The following is an 18,536-nucleotide window of genomic DNA, read 5'->3' as shown; positions in this document are numbered from 1 at the left end:
AATATCATATTACAGTATTAATTTTTACAATTTCATAACCAATGTTATTATCGCTCTACTTTTTCAAATGTATACCATTAAATATCAAAGTAATTACCATTTTAATATTAAAATATTTTATGCATTAGAGAATTTCAAATTTTACATGATAAACCGTTATAACCTCCACATAATTATCAAATTATTCTTAGAAGAACTTTATAGTTTATATGTTAATTTCACTATTGTACACTGCATGACCAAAAGTATGTGTACAACCCTTCTAATGTGGTTTCAGTGAAATTCATTACTAACAGGTGCATAAAATCAACCATACAGCCATGCAATCTCTACAGACAAACATTTGCAGTAGAATGGATCGTATTGAAGAGCACAGTGACTTTTAACGTGGTACTGTCATAGGATGCCACCTTTCGAACAAGTCAATTCGTCAAATTTCTGCCCTGCTAGAGCTGCTCCGGTAAACTTTAAGTGCTGTTATTGTGAAGTGAAAATGTCTAGGAGCAACAACAGCTTAGCCACGAAGCGATAGGCCACACAAGCTCACTGAACGGGACCGACGAGTGGTTAAGCGCGTTAACATCGTCTGTCCACAGTTACAACACTCACTACCGAGTTCCAAACTGCCTCTGGAAGCAACATCAGCACAAGAACTCTTCGTTTCACGAAATGGATTTCCATGGTCCAGCAGCCACACAAGCCTAACATCACCATGCATAATGCCAAGCGTCAAGAGCAAACTATTCTTACATCTAAATCATAAATATGTGTATAGATTGGGAACTTGAAAATATAATAAATAAAAGGCCCATGGAAAGCTGCGACACGGCCATGCAACCATAAGTGTGTCTTTTTACAACAAGTTAAAATACATGACATTAGATGAATAATCGCATAGTACAAGTTTTTACAGAATGAAACAATTATTCATGCTATCCCGTTCTAAGACAAACCGGTCAAGTTGCTAGTCAGACTATTGAAAGGCGCCATTGTTCTTGTTCTCAAGATAGGTTAGAGGAGGCATGCAGAGAGGAGAAGCGTACTTTGGAATCTACAGTAGGGCTATTGCTCAGACACTGTCATAAGACAGAGAACATGACCAGACGTGGTGACATGGACTGTAACGACATGGTGAAGCTCCAAAATCGTTTTAATGTTACGTACTCAATCATATAGAGGATGAAAAATAAGAAAGTAAGGTTTGTAAGAAGTAAAACTATTGTAGTAACTTTTTAAACCTGTAGTTGAAAGTAGCTCTAAGAAAATTGAAGAGGGAAAATTATTATACGTTTAAGAATTGTTCTATTAAATATTATTGTAATGTTGAATTTAGTGAATAGTATTTCTTAACTTCTTTTTAAAATAATTGTACCTTTAGTTTATGCTGTTTTGTAGTAACTGGAAATGGTAATAACACGAAAGATTAAAAAAGTGTTTATATACCAAGAAAAGGAAACTTGAATCTAAAGTTTTTTTTAAGTAAGAACTTTGCCTTCTTGAGTTTAAAAATGTTGTTTGTCGATATTAAGAATTAATACTCAAACTTTTATCGATTTTAGTCGTTCTCCAACAATAAGGGTCTCATGGCAGGAATAGTGTCTTCGGGGATGGCCTTCACTCCAGTTGTAATGAATAACTTACACACATATTTTATGAACCCTAATAACCTTCAACCTGATGCTGATGGGTAAGTTTGTTGTATAAGTAAGAATGATCTCATGGCGGAAATAATGTCTTAACGTAAACCCATAATAGATACATTAATAAAGACCCAATGATTATACTACCATTTATACACTAGTAACGATATTCGTGATGACGAGAAACCCATTTAAAGTAAACATGTATCTCAGGACGGCTGGTATGGGTATTAACACTTTTTTCTAATAAAGCAGAGAACAACGTTTCAACCTGAACATAACTTAAGTTTTTTTTGTTTTTTTTAATTTCGCACAAAGGCTCACGAGGGCTATCTGTGCTTATAACTTAAGAAGGTCGAAATGTTGTTCTCTGCTTTATTAATAAGTGTTAACACCTATACAAGCGGTCCTGAAATACATTGGTAAAGATAGTATCATATAACATTTACACAGTAATTAAGTATAATTATAGATACATTAGTAATGGTCACGCAAGTAAAGACAAACATTAATAAATACAACCACAGATACACTGTTAAAGTAAATAACGTATATGGTACTGAAGTCAGTGATGAATACCAAATAACTACACTTATGGATGCAATAAATGAAAACATTATTAAAGTTAGCCATTTATACATTAATAAATCCGTACATGGATAAATTAGAAAAGCCAATAATGATATAATCATCTGATAATGATATAAATTGGATAAAATAACGAAATCAACCATCTAATAATGTATTCAATAATCAAGCCAACCATCGATACATTAATAAAGCCAATAATGAATTGATTAATATTGTATACATTAATAGTTAATTACAGATGTACCTTTGATAATAACCATTTTTACATCAACAGAGACAATCATGGATACATTAATAACGAGAAATCCTATATTCTATGAAGTCGAATATTGGTACTTTAGTTGTTCAGCATAAAACTAAAGAATGGGCCATCTGTGTTTTGCCCAGCACAAGTATCGAACCCTGGATTTTAGCGTTATAAGTTTTTCAGACATACAACTAAGCGACTTTTGGCTCAATCCTTTGGTATATTAATAAACAATTACGCCATCATTAATAAAGCGAATCATAGAAACATTAACAAAGCTCATAACAGATTATCGTCAGCCATGGGTACTTTAATCAAACCAGTTATAACTATTTATGCATCAATACATAATGATGTATCCATACATAATGCTTGGGTACATTACTAAAGCATAACACGATTGCATTAATAAAAGAAGGAATGAGTATAATAAAGCTAACCACTGACAAAGTAATAAATTCAGCAATAATCAGGATTAAGACGAACCATGGATACATTCACAACGCCAACATCTTGCACATCAACAAACCGTATGTTTTTATCTTCACTTTAAGCTCGTGAGCTATCTACATCAGGTACCCTTTATTTGGTACCCTTAAAAGCTCATCTGTAAGCTAACATATGTGGTTGGCAAAGCATTGCGCTTCGTAGGTTTATTTACAAAACTGTGTGAAGATCATACCATGAGTATTTCACTAACTGGTGGTTGTTATATTGTTGCATAATGTTGCTTCTTATATTGTTGCATAACGTTGCTAGAACTTTCTCAGTTTTCCTCGTTCTTCTGTTGAGTATTGTTACATCATAGTGTCTCATTTGCGGTTACTTTAAAAATCCATGTTTAATTAAGCATAATGAATAACAAATAATATTAGTGAAATAACAGCTAACGTAGTAGATTATAATACCTATTATTAGAAGATCACCAATTTGAGTAACTGGAGAGAGTACTATTTGTTGCTACTACCAAATTAACCAGAATAGTTTTTAACTTTCTATATGTTGTTTTTAGTTATTTCTCCGATTCTGGATCGTGTCCCTTTCTTATTTTTAAACACTGGAGCGGTACAAGGTGGTATTTTACTTATTGGATTACTACTGTACCAGGAACCTCCTCCAGATATGCCCGAGGTAAGTGGATTTGTCCAAATATTGCATTTTTAACGCTAATATACGAGATAATGCAAATTTAAAAGAGGAACTAGTGCCTTTTGTTTTCAACGTAGGATTTTATAATGTTGTCTTAAAGAGAAATTCTTCCATGATATCTATTCTTCATCATGATATTTGTGGATTTCACAGGGGATATTCTTCTTGTTCAGGTTACTTCCTATGGAATTTCAATGTATATACCCATATGTTTTCCATGAAAGTAAAAAGATAAACATGCCAGTTAATGGCCACTTGAAATGCCACAACCTTCGATAAGTTCTTAAAGTAGATTAGTCCTTCAGCTGGTCAGTAATGATCATGTGTGATGAAGAACCTTTATTGAGTTTATCCTCCGCCTGATACCATTATTCCTTGTTATAATCTTATGGTGGGGTCATTGGATACCGAATCATAAACTTGTAACTTTGTAAATTCTGTAATACCCTACATTAAATACTCTACTACTACAGCTCACACAAGTGATTCTAATTGAACATTTTTGTCTTTCATATCAAGCATTTTTGTGAGACAAATGTTTGAGTAAAATGTCACCTTTATTAATCTATAAGAGCATGAATTTTATAATTCATAATAATAATTTATAATTCTTAAAATATTTTACCGGTGATGGGCGCTACTTATTGTAACATCTAAGTCTGAAAATTATATAACCCTTAAGTTCTCAGGACTTTCCATAGGGGTAAATTCTCACTGAGATCTTACACCTACAACACCTTAAACTTCATCACTAGAATAATCAATGAATCTTCTTGGTAGAAGGAGCAAGGTGTGAGTAATATCAAATCAATCTCTGTATATCTCTCAATTCCCAACCTTTTTATCACCCTCCATTCTATATCTAATTCAGATGTTTCAAATTCCAAGCGATACAAAAATTACAAAACTTCCTGTTATACATTCGTTGCATGTGGCAGCTTTGCTTGTGTATCAGATGTTAATGTTATGTTCGCCAACTGGCAGTTAAAGGCTTTCACTCGTATTCTTTCAGTGTAAATATATAGTGTGTTGTTGTTGGGCATAGTATTCTTCTGCATTAGGTTTATGTGATTTCTTAGCGATAAATTCAACAATAAATGAACAGCATGCGCTCCACTAGTTTTCTAAATTATATATCCGAAAATAGTTTAACATATTTACAACAAATTATTTACACTATAGTGATTATACGGATATCTTAACCTATATTCTTCTAGTTAACAAAAGAGCACTTAGACATTCTCAATTACATTAAAACTTCAATTGACAAGCTGAACTACTTTTCACTATTTCTATCGTACTAATATTCTGTTATATTTTACTTACAATTTTGACGTGAGTTACCTCAGTCGTATACAACTTTTCCTGTAATCGTTTGGTCTTCTTTATTTAAAATATCCTCTGTTTCTTTTGTCAAAGTGTATTCAGGCTGATTCAGTTACTTTCTAATCACGCTTTGACCTAATAATTTATTATTTTTATCTCATTTACTACTGTTAGTCTTACTCTTAAGCGTTAGGCCTAGCACTTCTACCGTAGTGACCATCACACCGAACGTTTCCTTGGCCTAACATTCTTCTCTTCTATTATTGTCTACGTCTATCAGCTGTCTCCCGCTTATTTCATAATACTTGTACATATATATTACTGAATCGTCTGTTCTGTATATTCTCATCATCAACGAGTTACAAACACAGCTTGAAATAAGTCTGTTTTAATTTCCTTATAACAAAACAACACTATGAATACTGACTCTAACATCTGTAACATGAAATCACTGCGTGTAAATTTTACATATTGATACAACTTACTCAAGTACATGTCCTAAGTGAAAAGAGGAAAAAGGTGTGGAGCTTACCATAATGCTGAGTATCATATGTTGGAGCACAGGAAATATTCATGCATATTTTAAAGCAATTATGTAATTACATTACATTTACATTAAGCCTCTCGATTCCATGAAGGGACATAGGGCCGCAATCGCTTACGTATTCATTAACAGGCTGGTTTTTTTAAGTGAGTAAATTGTTAGCCTACTGCACAACTCACAACCAGGAGGAAAAACCTCAGCCGTCCCTGATTTACCAGTGAAAGACTAGAGGGAAGGCAGCTAGTCATCACCATCCATCGCCAACTCTTGGGCTACTCTTTTTACCAACGAATAGTGGGATTGACCGTAACATTATAACGCACCCACAGCTCAAAGGGCGAGCATGTTTAGCGCGACTGGCATGCGAATCCGCGACCCTCGGATTACGAGTTGCACGCCTGACGCGCTCGGCCATGCCGGGCACAATTATGTAATGTACAAAGTATTTTTGGTCTTGTAGCCGAGCTGTTAAGACGAGCGAGTTATTAGGTGCCAAGTTATTGCCATCTTAAATTCTACTGCACTACACTGACACATCTCCCGGTAATCCTTGATGGATTACCGCCTGACTACACCCATCGACAAAATTTCGCTTTCATCGACTATTGCAAACCAAATCAGCCAATTGAGCAAAAGAGAGCAAGAATTCTGCGATGTTTTTCTCCAGCCTTCCACCCTGGACGACTTCACCTTTCTGTGTTAACCGTGGAATGCCAACATTAATGTTCAATGTTTTACCACGAAAAGCCAAACCAGCCTTTTTTTGTCTTCCTCAGGGATGTTCAACTATTTACAGTCATGTGAAAAAAGTTAGGACACCCTATGAAAGACTGTGTATTTGTGTAACATTTTTGGATAGGTAGATATTTAATCTCAATTTTAACAATACTGAGAGATTATAGGAATATAGCTAAACAATTAAAACTAAAGAAAAGACTTTTCAAAATCTTCTGTAAATTTAATTCTACAAAAATGCATATTCTAATTGAGGAAAAAGTTAGAACACTCTGCCCCTAATAGCTAGTGTTACCCCCTTTGGCTGAAATAACGGCAGTGAGATGCTTCTTGTAGCCATCTACCAGTCTCTGACATCGCTCTGAAGAAAGTTTGCCCCACTCCTCAATGCAGAATTCTTTCAGCTGTGAGATGGAGGGTTTTTTGGCATGTGCAGCCCGTTTCTAGACACCCCATACCATCTCAATGGGATTAAGATCTGGACGTTGACTCGGCTATTTCAGGACTCTCCATTTCTTTGTTTTAAGCCAGTCCTTGATGGATTTACTGGCATGTTTTGGGTCATTGTCGTGTTGCAGAGTCCAGTTCTGCCTGAGCTTTAATTTTCGTACAGATGGTCTCACATGATCCTCAAGCACCCTCTGATACACAGTAGAATTCATGGTGGATTCTATTATTGTGAGCTGTCCAGGTCCTGCTACAGCAAAGCAGCCCCAAACCATGACACTTCCACCTCTATGCTTTACAGTTGGTATGAGGTTCTTTTCCTGGAATGCTGTATTTGGTTTACGTAAAACATGTCCTCTGTTCAATTCAATTTTGGACAATCTATTCCAAAGAACATTATTACAGAAGTCCTCGTCTTTGTCTACATTCTCTCTGGCAAACTTTAGTCTGGCTTTGATATTTCTCTTAGAGAGCAAAGGTTTCTTTCTTGCACACCTCCCATGCAAATTAAACTTGTGCAGTCTCTTTCTGATTGTAGAGGCATGCACTTTCACATCGACAGTCGCCAGAGCCTGCTGTAGGTCCCGTAATGACATGTTAGGTTGTTTGGAGACCTCTTTTAGAATATTGCGGTCTGCTCTCGGGGTGAACTTGCTTGGACGTCCAGACCTGGGCACGTTGGCAGTAGTTTAGAAAGCCGTCAACTTGTTGACTATTTTCTGGACAGTGGAATGGCTGATTTCAAAATCTTTTGAGATATTTTAAAATCCCTTATCAGACTCATAAGCTGCTACAATTTTCTTTCTGAAGGCTTCAGACAGCTCTTTTGCTCTCATTTAGAATTTATTAACAACAAAGAAAACAGGACAAAAAGGCAAGACAAGAAATATAAACAAGCGTAAAAACATTAATATATACAGACGTAAATATGAATAAATGGAAAAAAACAATATACAAACAATAATATTAACAAGTGGAAAAAACAATAAAACAATATACAAACAATAATATTAACAAATGGAAAAAACAAAAGAAATATATTCAAAGATTAATGTGAACAAAAAGAAAACAGTAAATATACACAACATTAATATATACAAAAAAACACAAGAAGCGATAGTGGAGGCAGGGCAGCTCAGAAGTCGATCTCCACCCGATCCACCACCAAAGTACAAAGGGGCGAGACGTCCGGCCGCCAGAGATGGTAAAACGTCCCGGAATCCATGCACTGGTAGTCCGCCTCAAGGAGATCTGTCGGTCCGCCATGTAGCAAGGCAACCAAGATGTCCTGCTTGCCCCATAAGTCCAGGCGACGGGCCCGCAAAAACCGCATGCCAGCTTGCCTCAGAAAGGAGGCACAGGCAACCTTGAGACCCGCCTACCAAGACCCATTGACAGACTTGACAGAACAGAGCCCCCGAAGAAGGGCAAGCAAAGCGTCTCCAACCCGATCCTCGGCAAGGAGGGAGACATTGAGCCTCCACACACCGGGGCCCCGAAAAACGGGGACATATTCTTGAAATGTGGCCAGAAACGCCCGATAGTCAGACACATAACACAAGACATCCACAACCCGATGAACAGCATCCCCGCCGAGTCTCTGCCGTAGACCAGGTGTCACATAAAACATGTCAAGGCGACAAGAAATGCCCTGACAAATCCAGGTAGCCACAAAAGCAGACCCATGCAGTGCACGCCAGACATCGATAAAGGCGAAATCCGATATCATCGCATGCATAGACAGCGTACACCGATCACTAGCAAGAGGATCACCCCCAATCTTGTCGAGGTGAGGATCCAAAACATAATTGAAGTCGCCGCCAAGGACGATATCGGCCTGTGTAACCATGAACCTGTCCAACCACGAGAAGAAGACTTCCTGCTTTCCAGGCCGGTCAGGTGCATAAACACTGGCAAGCCGAATATTACGCCCCCTAGTGACAACATCAACGATCACCACCCGCCCATCAGCCCGTCGCAATGCGACGCGAGGATGGTCCCGGTAAAACGCGGGTGGAAGAGGATCCCCACCGCACGGGAACGTTTCGCGCCAAGCGACCAGAAAGCACACACAGGGTAGTGAGAAGTCAATGAAAAATGGTCCCTCCGAGAGACAAAATGGGTCTCCTGAAGAAAGATAACGTCAACCACAAAGCGGTTCAAGAGGAAGAATGCGTAGAATTGAATAGCAACGCTACGCATTCCCCGGATGTTCAGCGAGAGGGGAGAATTCAGTGACGCTGCTGCTTTGACAAAGTTGACGGATGCAGGGGTCCATGCGGCCTCTCTAGGCTACACGACCCCACCCCTCCTCGCAGCAGCGGCCGCCGACATCCGACCACCGGGAACATCCAGGATGCAAGGCTCCCGCATCTCCCCACTATCCTCACTCAAGCTAGAAAGGCAAGGAAGAATGGGGAAGTCCAAGATACTCATAAACGAGCTGAGTGACGGCAGCTCGTCCATCGTCGGGGTCTGCGCCTCGTGGAAGAGTGCCGGAACAACCATCATCTCCAGAGCCAGTGCCAGGGTCCCTCAGAACTCCCAACCATAGCATCACCAGCAGGGGAAGCCTGAGGCTACACGTAGTCCCCGACCACCCCCACTAATCCATCCTGAAAAGGGGGCAGGACCCTCCACAGAGGAACCCATCCCCACATAAACAGGTGGAACAGGACCCTCCACACTGGGACCCTCCCAACACTGACAGGCGTGGCGGAATAGCTGGTGCCCAAACAGTCTCCAACCCCCACACCACCCGACAGGGAGTTCTGAGCCCCACGGCGATAGGGGACGCCCGGGGCACTCGGATCTTTTAGAACACCTATAGGGGCCCCATCCAAGCCAGGGGCCGAAAAATGGGTCGAAGACTCCTCAGAGACCCCTCACCTGAACTGCACCCGAAGCACCACCATCCACCTCAGAGGACGCAGCCTCCACTTCCTGGGCAGGCGAGACATGGCCCCCCCTCAGAAGACCGAGGCTCTCTCCCCAGACACAGTAGGTGCCGTGACGGACGCCCCATCGGGGACACCACCCGCTGCCGCCGCAAACAACCTGGAGGGCGAACTGCCACCCCCGACTTCTTCACCCAAGATTTTTGGGCCGTGAAATCGTCGGTGTAAGCCACCGAGGCATACGCGAGGGCGCGTGGCCAACACAACAAATACTACTCGTGATAGTACATGCGTCATCAAGATGTCTATACGCCAGATATATCCAGCACCACGGGGTCTGGCACTCGGCCAACAGGTGGCCCTCTTGGTTACAGCGGCAACACAGTCGACGCATAGCCGGGTAATTGCACATCACCCGTAACCCGTTCACAACAATAAAAATCGGGACCGGCGTCGTCATGTCCATGCAGACACGTCGGTTCCCGGTACACACAGTAGGGTGCAACTGGTGCGCTTTATGTTCTATTTTAGGACAGTCCCATACGTCGACAACACGTCCTTGACGACGTCATTGGACATTTCGTAAGGGGCCGACCGGAGGTTGATTCATACGCTGGTCCCACAAGGGAAAGTCTCCCTGGTCCAGTAGGCCGCTGCCAAAATGCTGAAGGCACTCAGTATGGCTACCCCCGACGGCGGCGTCTATAACTTTTTCCTCAGTTAGAATATGCATTTTTGTAAAATTACATTTACGGAAGATCTTAAAAGCTCTTTTCTTCAGTTTTAATTCTTTAGTTATATGCCTATAATCTCTCAGTATTCTTGAAATTGAGATAAAATATCTGTATTTCCAAAAATGTTACAAAAGTACACAGGCTGTTTTCTTAATTTTTTAACTACAGAGCCGACCCTTCCCGCCGAAGACCACAACTACAAGCGAACAACGTGTATCTAATCCGACAACCCCCTCACTGCTTACAACCTCAACTACCAAAAATGCCTCCTTATCTATCTTACAGCTGACAGACAACTTTACCCAGACTGTCGCTGACAACAGCCCAACCAACCATCAAGAAGTGCCATAAATTTACCCAGACTCCATCAAACCCTATGCCATATTTAACCTCAACCGGAACCTAAACCACACGAATCTCGAATACTCGCACGTCGACCTCAACTGAAAACCTACCAACTACCTGCGAGCAGACTTAAACCCATATAGAAAATGAGAACACGGATCTCGAGACAGCAGCAGAACAAGATAACGTCCATCACCGATACCCATGATCATCTCACGAGCAAACAGAGTCCCAGCCATCACTTACCCAGCTACTTAGTTGCCCCATTTCGCCCTGGCGAATACCCAAATACGATTTGATAGCCGACCACGACACCCGTTTCCTCGATGAAGAAACCATTCAAATTTACATTTGGACTTACCTGTTTATATTAAATTATAAACTTGTTTTTTATACTAGGATATTCCTATCGATATTTACAATTAATGTTATGTTTCACTAACCTTGCTTTTCATACCAGCAACATTCGGACACGGTCAGGGTATTTCATGTGGCACTCTGATTGTGAAAGTGAGTTTTATCTGGGCACTTCGGTTCCCACCCACAGCTAAATTACGCACATAGGACTTCTGTCCCGCCTCCCTGAAAAAAGGCCCATAAACCATCCACGATTTTAATTACCTGAAACTCCATTCCAAATTACAGTATCTTAAACATAATCTCATGTTCATTCAATCAGCAAAGCAAGATATCATAAGTAAATTTCAGGAACTCGCTGCTTCTCCAGATCCTTGGTTTCTTTCGCTTCCTCTCCGGGTATCTCCCCAGCTCCAACAGAAACTGGATTCAAAGACTTTCTCACATCAATCATCGTACTTCACCCACGTCGACCAAATAAATCCAAGAAGCGGGGTTGAAGACAAACAGCAATTCCTGACTACTCCCGTTGGAAGGAGTTCTCTCATTTCTTAAGACTAACCCCTGTCACGATTTTTGTTTGTTTGTATAAGTTATATCAAACTCTGTATTAATAACTTAGGACTTTTAACCTCACTTACGTTTTTTCTCGTGAGACTCAACATCTAACACATTTATATGAACCATGAATTCTGTCTACTCCCTGAAGTCTAGAAATATCTGTTTTGAAATATTATAGATAGTAAGCCTTTCTATTTTACTACTTGCTGCACGAAATATTCTCTAAAGAGGTCGGCACAGAAACAACTGCAAAGAATTTGATACCTATAAATATATTATCACTTCAATTATAGAGTTAACTTTTGTGTCAAAATCTAAATAAGACCAATACCCTCATAGGGTTTTACCAATACAATTGTACTTTTCTAAATGTTTTTAACTACAGTAAGTACCACTAGTGGAATCTATTATAGATAAGGTTTCTTCTTCGTCTCTATTTTTCGTAGGTATTCAATAATATTTGGAAACAACATCAACATAAGTGGCTACAAAAAAGGCAAAGATATTGAACAAAATCAACCAATTGCAAACAAAATTGAAATTTAAAACAACTTAAATCACTAGATGACAGATCAACTGAGTGCTATAGCTTTCTAAAGTTTGATAGTATTTAGATTAGATTAGAAAACATGTTCTTCCTCTCTTACCCCTGAAGGTAGATGTCTTCAACAACTGGTGAAATACCTCTTTAGAAAACAAAATTCATTCATTCAGAAGAAAGTATCTTAATCTATTTCACACCATAACAATTGTTTTTGGTTTTGTCGCAACACTTTTGTTCCAGCTGCTATGAGGAGTCCTGGTATTTGTAGAAAGGCGTAGTCAGTACTTGATATGATAGATATAATGTCGTTTACATGTATATATATATTCTTCACTTTCTATGCTATGTTTTAACCTGTTAAATGTCAGTACTGTATAAATGATGAAATGTTTTATGGATATTTTACTTTAAACCAAATCATTAACATATGATTTGTTATGATTAACATAACTTTACAAATATTTTATAGTTAATTAAAATCACAATAAATCTCTGTTATAGTTAACAACATCAACTCGCACTTCAGAGTATATCATACACAATGTAGAAGTTACTAAAACCAAAAGTAAATATTTTATATGGAAAATTGAAAAATGTTGTTACAGAAAGTATATTGTGCAAATGTGGTGAATGAAGAATTACTAAAAAACCTGAAATTTGTTATAATTCATTATTTCTCGAGTATGCATCAAAATACAAGAAGTATTCTGAGTTATTGAAACTAAATATTGATTATTTTTTAAGTTAGAAAATTTATTTTATCTTTAAAGGAGACAGAAGTTGACAAATGTTCTGCATTAGCACAAACAGAGTTGGATTGTGAACACAAGACCCGTACATTAACCTTTCAGGAAGATTCTCCTGTTATGTCAGAAGGAAATTCAACCAGTCAGAAAGTATAAAAATCACAAATACCAATACTAAGAGAATTTGGTGTGGTACCAAAAGCTTTGAAAATGAGAGAATTTTATATTTTATTAATAACGTGCATTGGGTCACTTCATTCAGCAACGTTTATCTGTAATTTTTTATAAAGTATGTAATATGTTTTCTTTGTCTTATTATTTTCAGTGAAAATATTCTGATTCAGTTTCTAAATTAATTTAAAATTATAAGAATTTGAAAGAATTTACCATTTGATTTTTAAAATATAGTATGCTTACGAATCCTTCATTGCCAGTGCCAAACACATAACAATTTTCCATATATTTACGAACCATTATTTCCAGAATGTGGGACAATCCGTCCGTCATCTTTATTCGAAAAATGAAGTAGATCAGTATTAATTTGCTAGATTTGTGTGCTGTTATTTAAAATGTGAAACAGTACTATCTTACAAGCTTTAAAATACGAAACAATTCTGTCTCACAAGTTTTAAAAGTGAAGTTCGGAAACATAAAACACAACTGTAAGTTATCTTGAAGCTTAACACAGTACAAAATAATACAGAAATAAAATTTTACATTTTGTTGTGAAAAGTAAACACCTTTGCGAACATATAAACAGCCAAATTGGAGCTTGCCCTGAAAGTGGGGACTAATCGATATGTATAATTGTTAGTATTACGTAAATACTATTTACCATATTTCCTAAATGTTATTTGTCTTTTCAAATAATTAATGGATCTCCCACCTCATCACCTTCAATAATATATCCTTGAAATCCTCACGGAACTATTGGTGGACGCCCTTTAAAGACGAAATGAATATTATGTCTATTGAAGCCAGTGCACACAGTCTGGAACTGGGAGGAATTATAAGTGAAAAGAATTTTTTAACATTCCAGAATCAAATCTATGTTTCAAATTTCTAGCCAAGAGAATCAACTGTTCAAATACACTTGGAACAGTGAAATGTTTGAGTTGATGGGTTTATCATTTTACCCTTGAATCACTCTGCCAAACATTCGATTTATGGGTTCGATATCTAAATAACCAGTAAAATGTGTGTGTGTTTGTTTCGGTGTGTTTTCTTATAGCAAAGCCACATTAGGCTATCTGCTGAGTCCACCGAGGGTAATATCCAGTAGAGTTTTTTGTTTATACCTGACAAAGAAACACCAGATAATTTACTTCCAGACATGTAAATGTCAACAAGACTCTTATAATAATTAATTGAACATTGTTAAACTGTGTTGAATTTGTATGAGTATTTTATTAACTATAACGAACTTTTGTTATTAAAAATATGAATCATTAAGTCAAATATTGTTGTATTTATAAGTATGTGTAAAGATATTAAAATTAACAAAATAGTAACGTTTCGTTCTTCAGAGATAGTGGTAAATATTAGCTAGTGTGTGGGGGAAATCTGAAATTTGTACGAATTACAGTAAGGTTGGTGAGAGGGATCATACACTTAAATTACATTATCTTATTTTTAGATATATGGACAAACATTTATAGATGATGACACATTTCTAACCACAACTGGTTCTTCATCTGGATGTGTTCACGTTGTTCTAAGGGTACTTATGGGCCTAATTCAGGACAAAATATCTTTCAAGGTAAGTAAGCAAAAATATTTTTTATGTATATTTAAAAGTTAATATCAATATTTGTTCCAACAATAATTTTCCTTCGCCATTTTGAGAAAAATAACAGCAACATAACACAGTGCAGAGTTTTCAAAGGTTAAAACTAGTCTCACTAATATTTTCCAAACTTGTTTCAGTTCAAAGTAATTATCCAAAAGAAGAGCGAAAAGCTAACGAAATAGTAAAGAGTTGATGACCTCTACACTTGTGTTTTTTCTACAAGCAGTTGTTACCTATTCTAGTGTAATCATAATGATTACTATGTGTAAATAGTCTATCAAAAAATAAGTAAAAAAGTATTTATCCATAGTTGTGTATTATGGTTAAAGACGTGTTAGTCTAAAAGCTGAGAATATTTTCCCCTTATGATTCAGTCATTATTTCATCAAGACTGGAAAATTAATAAAGAAAGTATTACATATTAATTTTGTGTGTAAAATGTACATGGCCTACTGCAGTTAATAATCAAAAAATCTTTACAGTATAAAAGCTTTATCAATTAACTATGAAGAAAGCATAAAGAAACTCTGATTATTGTTAAAATAATTTCATATACCTCAAGAAATGTTTATTTTGTTATAATTATTTTTAATGTTACAATTATTTAATAAATCCCAATTTCATCACTTTCGTAAACACTGATATAGTGATTGTTGTGCATCACCCTATAATGCATTTGAGATGGAGGACCTTCGAAACAACGTTACAACAGTATATTTTACCTACTATGGAATCCAAACATCCACCAACATTTCTTCTGCATGGCCCAGGAGTGGTGCCTTCATGGTCATTTGGCTCCTCAATTATGACTTTGGTCAATGGAATGTCAATTTTGAACATCATTACTGCCCGTTAAGGTACAGTTGGTCTGATATAGTGCCAAAAACTAATAATGCTATATTGTGCCAGTATGACAGTGAAGAACGTCCTATTATAGAGCTTCAAGATAGTTGGTGTTGGCAGGTTCTAAAACATCCTCTCTTTAAGTGGGTAATCAAACTAAATGATAAACCCATAACAAGTAAATGACAACATTCACCATCTCTACTGTTTCCTTATCTCATTATCTGATTTTTCATTCATTATCAGATGGGAGTCTTAGCCAACTGTGGCACCACTCTTTCTTATTGAATTAGTTTAAAATAAACGGCATTAAAACCAAAGAATTTAACGAGAATTGGTGCTAATCAAACTATTTCCAGAGGTGGCTCACAATAAACTTCATAAAAAAAGGTTTGTTCTTTGATTGAGGCCTTTTTTTCTCACATCATTAACCTGAAATCTCTCTTAAACGTGTGACTAGATGGTTAGAGCGTTTGCTTCACAATCTGATATACACGAGTTCGAAACGTGATTTCCTCTATTTTTCAACTATGGGGTCGTTATAATGTAATATTTAATTTCTTCATTCGTTGCCTTTATGTAGTTTATCACTGCTAAATTGGAGAAAGCCGGGAGAAATATCTCTCGAATAGAATTTTCGCAAATTTCAAAACAAGCCAAATTTATAATAGAAGAGTGAATTGGAACAGATGTGTTTATAAAGCTGTCTTGACATTTGTTGCTTAATTTTTATCTTTAAGTTATTTAGGTAATTAACATATTTTACCATATTTAGAACTAGAGACAAACGTTTATAATTATGTCGCTTTCATACGAAACAATGTCATTCGATATTAACTTTTGTTAAGATAAAAATGTTTTTAATTTGTAATACAATACACAGTGATCAACTACAATCTCGGAATGTTTTTAAATTAAATCTAATTTTAGTCATTGTATATTGTCTATTTCATTTCTAGTCTTGAAATAATTAAATTCAATTTGAACTTATGCCTTTCGAAAAACTGTTTTACATATACTTAATTATATTACAACCAACAAGCGTGATTTTTATGGGATTGAAAACAATGTTGCTCTTTACGCTGGTGGCGACATCTCACGGTGAGCAAGTGATGTTCGTAATATGGATTTGTGCCCTATATGCTACGTTTCCTGTTGAGTTTGTACGCATTGCTGCCGCTGTTGTTGAAGTGTTTGGCAAAAAACACACAACTATCATTTATGGAATGATCTACTTTGTAGCAGTAAGTAACTAAAATGATATGTGTATCTTCACCTGACTGAAAATCTACAAGATGTTTATGTATTCTTTAGAATTCTCGAAATTATCGTTGAAGCAACGAGCACCAGTATCGTCATTTCTTTATGAATAAAAAAATAAAAGGAGAACATTAAATAGTAAATACATGAAATATTCATACACCATGTTTAATTTTCTGTTTGTTTTTTAAATTAAAAATTCTGTATTTCACCTACGTAGTAACTCTCAAACAATGATAGTTACTTTAGCCTTTTTCATAGACACTTAACTGCTGAATGTCGATATAATTTTTGTTTTATATTTTAATCTATATATTTATCTTTACTCAAACATGTAACTTCTAAACGTCTGTATATTTCTTTCTATGTATTACTTCAGCCCAATGATATTTTGTTTAATAACGATCTAACTGCTAAGTGACTATATATATATATACATATATTCTTCTCTCTGATACTTCATCTTGCTGACATCATTAAATAACCATCTAAATGCTGAGTGACTATATATATATATAAACATATATTTTTCTATCTGATACTTCATCTTGCTGATATCATTAAATAACCATCTAACTGCGAAGTGACTATATATACATTCTTTAGCTGATACTTCATTCTTCTCGAAAATATAATTTTTCTCTCAACCTTCTCGCCACTTAGCGACAGGGTATTTTCTTGTAGCTAGTACATCAGATTACTGACAAATATTTTTTGATATACATCTAGATGCATAGTTATCATGTGTCTTCATGCATGGTATATCTATTAGCTTCTGGCCTATAGTGTTTCAAAAAATTATTCCGCACTTCGGATGGTTTGGAACATTTTGTTTGTTTGGGAGTATTTCATTTATTGGTAAGTTATGAGAGTTTGTATAGAATAAAATAAAAATGTATCCTGTTTCACCTTTACTGTATTTTAACATCGCTACTTCTAGCCTATTAAATGTACTTACACATTACCTTTCAAATAAATTACAACTTAACAGCAGTAAATCTAAAGTTAAAATAACTAAGCAAATAATTTTTCGATCAATTACAACGTATCTCATATCTTAAAAGCCATCATTAAAACACTGTTAAATCACAGATTCTCTGAACTAAATGTTTCATAACTACCAGATTCGGTATTGAACTCACATAATACACCTAAAATAAAGGCGTTTTACCAACTTTAAATTCTCTTACGTGGTTTTGCGAAATTTTATGGGAAATAACATACATTCCTTATTCTTAAAACATATAAATTACGCGCGTTTAGTTTCAGTGCTACTTGTACCTTTCTTTTAAAGAGAAAATTTGACTTAGAAACCTAACTCATTGTACATTGTAAGTCTACGTTACACATAACGTTCAACAACACTACAATTAACGTAAAATCATTGTACTTTTACAATAAGCACGATTGCTAAGCACAGATCCAAACATTTCACATTATACATCACTCTAGGCCAGGAATCACCAAACTACGGCTCTCGATGTGATTTTGTACGGCCCGCCAACAGCTAGCCGATTGGAAATAAAAAGTGACATTTCATCAAATGTCCGACTGTCATAACAAAATAAATCACACTGATGGCCACTTTAAGCTGGCAAACACAAGACGTTAAGATAAAAAGAAACAAGACTGTCACGCGCACTTTAACCAATAGAAAAATTCTTCCTTCGTCATTGCTGCCCGTTTATTCAAATCGAGCCACGTATCTATAAAAACATTAGGATTTCAAAAACAAGTACAGACTTGACCCTTGTCCTATTGACTCGTCTTGTAAATTCAGC

General features: G+C 36.6%; 1 long non-coding RNA gene across 1 annotated transcript; it reads left to right on the top strand.

The window, feature by feature from the left end:
* The first annotated feature begins 1,557 nt into the window (after nt 1–1,557).
* Nucleotides 1,558–13,087, top strand: LOC143226871 (uncharacterized). Its single transcript, XR_013014792.1, has 3 exons — nt 1,558–1,687; nt 3,491–3,609; nt 12,888–13,087. It is a non-coding gene; the product is annotated as an uncharacterized LOC143226871 (long non-coding RNA).
* Nucleotides 13,088–18,536: the final 5,449 nt, after the last annotated feature.

Source organism: Tachypleus tridentatus, chromosome 9, assembly GCF_004210375.1.
Source record: "Tachypleus tridentatus isolate NWPU-2018 chromosome 9, ASM421037v1, whole genome shotgun sequence".
NCBI classification, from domain to species: Eukaryota; Metazoa; Arthropoda; class Merostomata; order Xiphosura; family Limulidae; genus Tachypleus; species Tachypleus tridentatus.
This window is presented reverse-complemented; position numbering and strand designations above follow the sequence as displayed.